Below are 10,350 nucleotides of genomic sequence, written 5' to 3'. Positions count from 1 at the left end.
CAGAGCTAAGGACAGTCAACTCATTGGCGCTTTTTTTTTCATACTTATCTCTTTATTTCTAAACAACATGCCTACATTGCTGGATTTTCCAATTTTAGTGGTTATTTACTTCTTATTATGGAAGATGAGGATTTCATTCTTTTACATGCTACTGGCTGCATGTACAGCCTGGAGAACCCTAAGCCAATGAAATTTTGATAGCTATAATTTAAAGATATTGACATTCCTTCCCTCTACTTCAAATACTGTTACATCATAATTTTTAACTAGAGCAGTAGACAGTTGAAAACATTATTTCAACAATATAATTTTATTTACAGTTGAGCTATGTGTTGTTCTATTGCTTTACTTACCTTGTAGAACTTTTTGTTTTTCTTGGAGTTAATAATTGTCTTGTTTTAAAATTTGCTTGTAGATATGTTTATTTAGATGCTAAGGGGAAAAAAAGTTATTCCAGTTTTTGCCACTACCAATACTCGGTTTTGGGGGAGAATACTTCTGAAAAGTATCTAGAATTCCTAGTAAAATTGCTTGAGTAATTTTCTGGTAGACTTTAACAAGATTAACAGCCCGCGCTGAAAGGTGGAATTATCTGCCCACCTAACTGTCAGCCTTACGATGAGCTTCATAAACTTCAGCCAGGCTTTCTTATGCCCAGTCTAACAAAGTTATCTAGCCATCTTTCTTTCTCTTTAAATGTCTCTACCAGAGAAATCTTTTAATTGGCTTTATCGGAAGCCTTTGCTCTTGTAGCAAGGTTGACATAAAATATTGACACTTGCCAGTAATCAGTTTGTCTGGAAAGTAGCTTTAACTGTATCCATCATTAATTCTTCCACTTACTTTCTCCACGAAGTGGAAATGTCCTCTCAGTACACTAAAACACATTGGGTAATCTCTATATGTCATTCTTTTCCTTGAAGTCATCCTTCTTGGATCACTCCATTTTTGGCTCCATTGTGGGGTGGTAATTCTCTAGACCTGATGCACAGCTATTGTCCTGGGGTCTCCCTTCATCATCAGCTTGGGAATTCTCTCTTCCCTTTCCTGGGTTAGACTCAGGACTGGTTTCATGGGCCTGTGACCTGTGCAATTGCACTTAGAAGGGCTTTGCATTTGGTTCAGTGCTCTGCTGTTACCATCTTGAAATTCTTAATGAATTTTGAAAAGAGGCCCTGTGTTTTCATGTTGCACTGGGTCCTACAAATTACATAGCTAGTCTGGATGGGACCTTATGTTTCTGTCTTTTGCTTCCTTGGTAACTCTTTCTTTTGGAGGGAGCACTGGTACTGCTCTGGTACCCTCCTGAGTAACCCTGTGTAGTAGGTACGATGTTTTGAAATTTTACATGTGTGAAAAAAAATCTGTATCTTACCCTCATATTCTAATAAGAACATGGTTCAGTATAGACTCCTCAGTTTGAAATCATTTTCCTTCAGGGTTTTGAAGTCATTGTTTTATTGTCTTTGGATGTCCAGTGCTTCTGTTAAGAATACAGATGCCCTTTAGATTCCTGACCTGTGGGTATGGTCTGTTTTTTCCTCTCTTATTTCCAGCTCTTGCCATCTACTTTCTGGCATTTAAGCTTGATTGCCGTTGTCTCCTCTCATCTCCTTGTTTTTGCAGGTGATTTTTTAATCATCATTTTAGCAGTATTTTGAGAGAGAACAGAAGATGTAAACACATGTTTTCAATCTGAGCCACTTTTAAAGGTCTGTGTCACTTTTGAAATCTGCCCTTTCGCTTGGTATACAGAATTGGGTGGTAGTGGTAGGGCATAATTTGCATTAGAAACTCCAGTACCTTCTGGAAGAGACACTAATATTTCATTTCAAAATTCAATGTTAAGGAAACCTTTGCTGCTGCTGAGCAAGAACATAAAAAACTGCAGAGGCAAATTCACCTTGAGAAGAAAGTAGACTGTACTGGCAATGCAGTGTTGTACCTGTGTTGTACTGGTGTTCTTGGATCGAGGATTGGCTACATGAGACTGAACAAAAGAACTATCTCTTTGGCACCCAAGGAGATGTACCATGTCAATTCTATTTGTATTTGCTTTTGTTTTCAAATCATTTTATCTTTAAGAACCTGGCTGTGATTCAAAATATGAAACAAAGATTCAATTGTGTCCCCTCTAAGGGGGAATGCTACCATGATTGCCTCACACAAGCATCATCAAAGGCAATATCGAGATTGGATTCCAAAGGGCAATGGTGATAAGAAGGTTTCAAGGCTCACAGATTGAAGAGGTTGGTTACAGAAAGTCTCCAAGGGGTAGCAGGTGGCAGCAGAGGCATAAAATTTAAGGGATCACCCAAGGACAGGGTGCGGTTGGTGGGTCATGAGCACCTTGATGGTGATTCATTGCTGTAAGTATTTGTCATCCATGGAGAACTGAGCAAGATGGGCTGAGCAGGTCAGTTGTCCCATAGGGTCAAGTTTCTTCAACATATAGAACTGGTCTTCCTGCTCGTTGAGGTGATGCTGGAGAAACATGGCCACACTTAAGCCAGGGGTTCCACTTCCCTCTGCAATTCTGCCTGCAGCTCCACCTGCCTGACCACCTCACCTGTTGTCAATTTCCTTCTCACTTCTCTGTTGTTAAACATTAATATCTGTGGTTTTTAACCATTAGGAATAATGCTATCAATATTCCAAAACACATAATTTTTTGCACAGTCATCACTTTTTCCCATGCACAATTTACATATTGTGTTTTGCCAGAGTACCTCCAGAAAAGTTGCTTTTTCCTGAGACTTAGTGTGATTTTACTTGAAGAAAAGAGTTTTCGTTTAAAGCCCAACAGATTTAATAAATGGAAGGAATGACAAGGTCATTTGAGCCTCCTAATTTGAGTTACTTTATTTGAATATAACTATTTCTTAAGGTTCAATTTGCATCTTTGATAGAATTGGAATGCATTTACAATATAGTTATAATATCTCATTATTAATATTTCAAAAAGAAGGATGTATTTTTTATTATCTCTGGAATTTCATCTTCACCTATGTCTATACCTATTTACAAGTATATATTTTACAAGCATTTCTCTAGAAATTTTGACCCTAATAAGTAGTCTGGCAATAACATTTAAAAAGCCTTCGTTTGCACTTTGTGCTTTTAGAGGTAATAGAAATTTGAAGCACAGGTGGGCAGCCAAGCCTTTGAGAGAAAGCAACAAAACCACCAGGTTTATCACCATTCAGATGGATGTTAGAATATAAAATGCTCTTATCATCCCTGACATAAAGATCCTTCCAGTGTATTGAGACTGAGGGGTAATTTCATTGTGCAAATTGTCAAAAGGATTGACTTCAATGCATGTGAAAAGACTGAACTCCAAAGACATTGTGATCTCCATTATCCTGGATGGTGTTGTGTAGCTCCAGGAGGGGCTCTGGGGTTGCATACATGTGTAGTAAGCAATGGAGTGTACCTGAGAAGGCTACATATGCTCAGGTGTGTTTCATGTTTGCCGTGCAAGCTCCCTTGAAGGTGACTATTGATTTCCTTCCAAATGCAAGAGCAGGAGACTTAACGAACAGATGGGAGCATTTATGCCAAATTATCTTTATTTTGTTTGTAAGGGAACGTATGTTTTTCTAATAGTCTGGCAGTTAACTTCAGCTTCACTCATTCTCTCACTCTCCTCAATGTCCAGTTGGTTACCTGGCCTGGCAGTTCAACTTTCAAAAGTGCCTTGCAAGTCAGTTATCTGCTTTCCATCCTGAGCAGTACACTGTTGCTTCGATTTATGTTCTAGCTCACCTATATGATCCCAACAGTACCTAATTAGGCTCCCTGCTTCCTGGGTCTTCCTTCCTTAGTAACTCTCTACTCTAAATTCAATAGCTCACTCTTCTGCCAGTGGAGAAATTATTCACAAAAGGTTAGGTGATACAAAAGACAGTGAAGCTCTCTGGGGCGGGGGTGGGAGCCGGGGTTTGGGGGTGGTTAATAAAGATGGAAGTTGACCACCCCTGGGCCTAAAGAAGTAAATAAGGGAACAGTGGCCCAGAATGACTTATGAGTTTAAGACAGGAGTGTTGGCCTTTGCTAGAGGAACATAATCCCTGCAAAACTGTAATTGGGCAGAGAGGAATCTGGGAAAATTAACCACCTACCTATTTTTGCACCCCTATTTTCCTGATCTCCTGCTGGGGTCAACCATTGCCCGATTCAACCAAAAGCTAGAGGGTAAGCAGGAGAGCATGGGTGATACTGTCCACAACAGTTGGCTTCTTACGGTACAGACTGGGTGGAGAGAGGATGTGGAGGAGAAAAGAACATGTGGACACAATTCAGCACAGTTGCTTTATCTGACTCCCTCAAGCAGAACACATTTCTCCCTCATTGATATTCCAAGAACATTCTATTCATACCTCCACTGAGGCACCTGTGATATTATATTTGTAAATTTTTTCCATGTTTAGATCTTGGCTCCTTTTTTTTAGGAGTCCTTTTTTAAGGACTATATCTTAATTATCTTCATATCCTCAGTAGTTAGCACTGTCTTGCACACAGTGGTGTCCAATATATATTTGGTGAATAAAAGAACAAAAGATGGCATAATTATCCTGGGTGTCTATTAATATAATAAAAATCTTAGCTGAAAGGAAATCCCATCCCCCCCACTGCATTTCATATATGGTGTCTTTTGACAATCTCAGGTCAGCTGGAGTCAGGGATTGGAGAAATGCAGAATGCTGAGAAAGGGTTTGTTTACTTAGATGAGATCATGTGTGTAAAAGCATTTTGTGGGACATAATGATATCCAAATATTACTAGCATCCTTTCCATTACCCTGGAGGGAAAATAAGGAGGGACAAAAGAGAACCAACAAACAGCGGTCGATAGGGAGAAGATTAAATCCGTTGCTAGTTCCTATTACATGGAGAAAGTTAGACAAACAGAGGTGTTTATGCAGCTGGGACTGGTGACCAGATGAGGGTCATTGAGGACTATTTTCTGTTCCAATCCTGACTCACTCTGCAATATTTGGTAAATTACTTAACCTTTCTGCGGTGCAGTTTTTCCAATCCATTAAGTGTCTATTATAGTACTTTCTCCCTGCTGATGTGCAAGGATGTTTGGGTGATTCATTTGATAATCACTATAAAGCACTTTGAGTTCCATAGCCAGGGACACAGGATTTAACTGGGACAATTAGAAGTCTTTTTGCATTGGTTGAATCTCTGTTTCCTATGTGTAGTTCAACTGCTTTTCTGTGGCTTTCCCAATTCCAGCCTTGTTCCCTGTACACAACTGCAAATGTGCAACGATATCCAATCATATATCCCAAATGGTGGGGCTATAGTCAAATTAGCTAGTTGGGTAGATACAGAAAATTAAAACAGTTAAAGGATTTTGAGCCTGTCTTAAGGTGACTAAGGAAAACACCTAGAGTGGTTTCAGTGGAGAAAGATTATGGATGAGTGACTGAAGTCAATTAAGAACCTAACCAAGATGTCGTGTTCATTGGCACTTGACCCATAACATGTGACATTTTTGCCTTGTGAAGGAAAAAGGATAACTGATTACAGGATGTAAGGAAACTTCTTAGTTTACATTGCTTGATACATAATATGTTGGGTATGTTTTCATGATCCAGTTTGCTTCAAATGATAGAATCTTTATAGAAGACAATATCAGAATTTCTTTATGGAGTGAGAGATTGCAGCAGTACTTCCTCCATATACTTTATGAGAATGAGAAAATGTGTCATTCTTTGGAATTCCAAATCTTATTTTATTCTTTCAGGTTGAGGAATAATGTGAGATATTTATCCATTATGGCTCTGTGATACTTTGTATTTAAAAAAAAAATTCAGAGCATATAAATATTTATCTCATGGCTTAAGTTTTCATGACTTAAAGAGAAGTTTAAGATTGGATTGTACCTCTAGCCCTGCTCTCTCTCCCCTGAGAGCTGGCCTTATACTTTACAGCAGCAGGTTTGCATATCGAAATGCCAGCTTGACCTGGTTGCCTGCGAGTCCTGAATATCAGGCCCACAACAGAATTCATTACTTTTCCATTACAGGTTGTTAATTTCAGGTACACCCTTGCCATTAGGGGGATTCTAGGTCCCCAGTGTTATTATCATATACTGGCATATATTCTGTCGTGTACTAGCATTATATACTGTCATGCCGGTAGGTTCTTTCCTCAGAATTCATTGAAATGGCAGCAACATGAAGTAGGCAAGAGTCATAGCAACTCAGTTCATGGTTATTGAAGGAACTATAGAGTCAACAGAGAAATTATAGACAGGTAAAATGAATATTTACATTTGAGATTATATAATGATGCTAAATTTTCTTTAAAACATTGGCAATAGAATTAAAATGGGGGCAAAGTATAGGGCATGAGAGGAGGAAGGGCTGACTGGGTCCCTTTCCATCTATGGTGGATACCTTATCTATTTTCTATTTTATTTTTATTTTATAAAATGAGGCATAGTTTTATTAATTTCAGTTATACACAGTGACTAAAAACAAGGCAACAAATATTTTTTTCCAATTAAAGGCCCTGACAAACCAATAGACAGAAATTGCTTAATGTTGAAGCATTGGTGGTATGATGTTAGTTGTTTCGCTTTGCTTTTTAAAAAATAGTTTTGAAAATAAATTAAACATGGCATATGTGCTTGTCGTAAAATGATTCCAACAGGAAAATTGCAAAGTAGGTGTCATCTGATGTCATAGCTGCTCTTTCCCTAGTCAGATAGTTTGACTGCTTTTGAGGCACCAGCCCCCTTTCCCTAGGCTAACTCTTTTGGGAGTTTTTCAGAAACCTTCTCTCTGCATACATACCCATGTGTGTGTGTTATGTGCATACATATCAATCATACCTTTATATTTATTTATCACTGAGTTCTCTTGGGTTGCTATAACAAAATACCACAAACTGGCTAGGTATAAACAATAGACATTTATTTTTCACAATTCTAGAGGCTGGGAAGTCCAAGGTCAAGGCACTGGTACATTTGGTGTCTCATGAGGGCCTGTTTCCTGGTTCATAGATGACTGTCATCTTGCCATGTCTTCACACAGTAGATGGAGGGTCAAAGGAGCTCTCTGGGGTCTCTTTCATAAGGACACAAATTCCCTGTGTTCCACTCTCTTATCTTAATCACCTCCCAAAGGCCCCCCCTTTAATACCATCAGCTTGGTGGTTGGGTTTCAATATACAAATTTGGGGAGCACATAAACATTCTGACCATAGCAATCACATTATGCATAAGATTTGTCAAATCTTATATACGTATCTTTTTAATTTTAACAAAATGAATTGCTTTTCTTGTACTATTCTGTAATTCATCTTTTGTACTTTATTATACACTGTGAACATATTTCCATTTCAGTGTGATAAATCTATCGCATTCATCCTAATGGCTACAAAGTATTCGGTGAAATATACCCTAATTTATTTAAACAACTCACGATTGGCTGACATTTAAGTTCTTTTCAGTTTTCAGCTATTATCATAATGCTACAATAAACATCTTTGTGCATATAATCTTTGTGCTTTTGAGGGGAGTATATAAATTGCGGGATAAATTCCTAGAAATGGAATTTCAGGGCCAAGAATATATGCATATGAATTTTGAGAAATATTGCCAAGTTGAAAAGAACTGCATATATTTATTCTCCCACTAGCACTGTGGGAAAGTATTTTATTATCCATGTCTTTACCAACATTAGTAAGCTAAGCCAGACGAGAGAGGGTTGGACTGATTTCAAAGACTGGCAAAGAAGAATGGGACTCTGATCAATGTTGCTTTGACTTAAGTTTACCAATGAAACAGCAAGCAAGCAGGGCAAAGGTACTTACTAGACTAATACTTCTCAAAATGTGGTCCCAGGGGGAGCAGCATTGAGACCACCTAGGAATTTGTTGGAAATGCAAGTTCTTTTGTCCTATCCTAGACCCCCCTGAATCAGAAACTCTGGTGGCAAGGTCCAGCAATCTGGGTTTAACAAGTTCTCCAGCTGATTTTGATGCTTGACGAAGTTTGAGAACTACTGCAGAAGGCTTGATAAAGTGAGGACACAGTTTCCCAATGCCTCCTTTCTGCCCTTTGGAGGAGAACCTGGAATTCTCTGGTTTAGTTGAAGGTACCCAGGGTTTCGTGCTCTCTGCATCTCATGCCATTAGGGTGGGGCAAGGGCCACACTGGCATTCAGTGGTGTAATTACTCCCACATATAAGACAACTCTTGCTGCCCCATAGTTATAAAGCTGTGTTCTATTTTTTACTGCATTAGGAGGCGTATGGCAGACATGCCAAGTATTAACAAAATTTTGGTCTCTTCTCTGTCTGAAAAATGGCCCCTCTTTGCTATTTAACATGAATTTCTTTAATTACAAGTGATGTTGAGCATCTTTTTATTTTATGGGCCACTTTGCACTTTCTCCCCTTTTATTTATTGCCTCTTTATGTGTGCCATATTTTCTATTGGTTGGTTGTCTTTTTTTATTAACTTGTAAGAGCTATTTTAATTTTAAGGAAATTAGCCCTTCGTCATTTGTGTTGCAATTTTTTTTTACCTACTTTGTCATTTATCATTTGAATTTAGTTACAATAAATTTTTGCATCACAGATAGTTAAAATTTTTATGTAGTCATATTTATTAGATTTTATCTTTCTGTATTTTGAATTTTATGCATGCTTAGCTAGATCTTCCCAACCCTGGGATAATAAAAGAAAATACCCATATTTCCTTCTAAACCTTATGGTTTTATTTTTAGCATATAAATCTTTGATGTGAATGGAATTTGTTGTGACTTATGGATTGAAGTATAAACATAAATTTATATTTTCCAAAATCTTAAAATTTATCACAATGTCATATATTAAATAATCCATCCCTTCTCCAATGAAGTACTTCGTGAATTGTATTCAAAATTAGAATATATATTTGGGATTATTTTAAAAACAATTTCACTGATTGAATTGAGGTTGCAATTAATTTATAGCTCAATTTAGAAAAAAGAGTTGGCCGTGGTGACATGCGCCTGTAATCCCAGCTACTCAGAAGGATTGCTTGAGCCCAGGAGTTCAAGACCAGCCAGCCTCCTGGGCAGCATAGCAAAACATCATCTCAAAAAAAAAGAGAAGAGTTTCAACACAAAGTTTTCCTAACCAAGAGCAGAGTGCATCTTTACAGTTAATTATTGTTCGTTTTTTTTTTTTACTTTTTTCTTCAGGAGTGATTTAATGCTTCCTTTGTATACTTATTAGATATGTATTTTGTAAATTTTTGGAATGTATTGTTTCCCCCTATTATAAGTAAGCTTCTTACTTCTAATTACTTGCACATAGGAAAACACAACATTTTTGTGTGCATTGGTTTTATAGCCAATCACTTTACTGAATCCTCATATTATTTCCATTAGTTTTTGGAGAATTCTTATGAGTTTTCCAAGGTTACAATAATCATCTACAAATAATGTAAAGGATCCCTTGTTTGGAGTTAGACTTCAATTATGGAATATATTTTATAGTGAAATATGACCTTCCTTCTAATTTCCTTTTTAAAAATATCATCTTTAATGGGGTAAATTACATACAGCAACATTTATCAATTTTAAGTTTGCAATTCTAGGTTTTGACAACCATATGCAGTTGTGTAATTACCACCACAGTCGTAATATAGACCATATCAATCCCTCCAAGAAAGTTCCGTCCTATTCGTTTCCCATCAATTTCCTCTCCCTATCCCTGGTCCCTGACACTACTAAATGACTTTTTGTCAGTGTAGTTTTGCCCTTTCTAGAATTTATTTTAAATGGAATCATGTTGTCTTCAGTCTTCTGTGTCTCCTTTTTTCGCAGATCCATTCTATCGTATGAATATACAACAATTTATTTGTTATATTCACCAGTTGAACATTTGAGTGGTTTAACAATTTTTGGCTATTAATGAATAAAGAGGCCATTAACATTTAAGTACATGTCTTTGTCTGGCCATATCTTATCATTTCTCTTGGTTAAATACTTAGGAGTGAGACTGCTGAGTTCCATGGTGAGATTATATTTAACTTAATAAGAAACTAACACTCTTTATGTGACTGTATAATCTTGTATCTCCACCAGCATTATATGAGGGATCCAGTTGCTCTACAGTCCTGCCAGCATTTGGTATTGCCATCTGAATGTGTCCCCCAAAATTCATGTGCTGGAGACTTAATCCCTAATACAATAGTACTGGGACTTGTGGCCTTTGGGAGGTGATTGAGTCATGGGGAGTCCTCCCCCATGAATGGATTAGTGCTCTTATAAAAAGGGTTTACAGAGTGAGTTGGCTCTCTTTCACTCTTCCATCATGTGAGGACACAGTGTTCCTT

The 10,350-nt window shown here is 37.5% G+C and overlaps 1 pseudogene; it reads right to left on the bottom strand.

The window, feature by feature from the left end:
* Window positions 1-2,310: 2,310 nt before the first annotated feature.
* LOC138385691 (H/ACA ribonucleoprotein complex subunit 3 pseudogene) lies at window positions 2,311-2,496 on the bottom strand (annotated as a pseudogene).
* Between the last annotated feature and the right edge of the window lie 7,854 nt (window positions 2,497-10,350).

Source organism: Eulemur rufifrons, chromosome 7 (genome assembly GCF_041146395.1).
Source record: "Eulemur rufifrons isolate Redbay chromosome 7, OSU_ERuf_1, whole genome shotgun sequence".
Taxonomy (NCBI): Eukaryota; Metazoa; Chordata; class Mammalia; order Primates; family Lemuridae; genus Eulemur; species Eulemur rufifrons.
The sequence above is the reverse complement of the archived record's forward strand: the minus strand, read 5'-3'. Positions and strand labels throughout refer to the sequence as shown.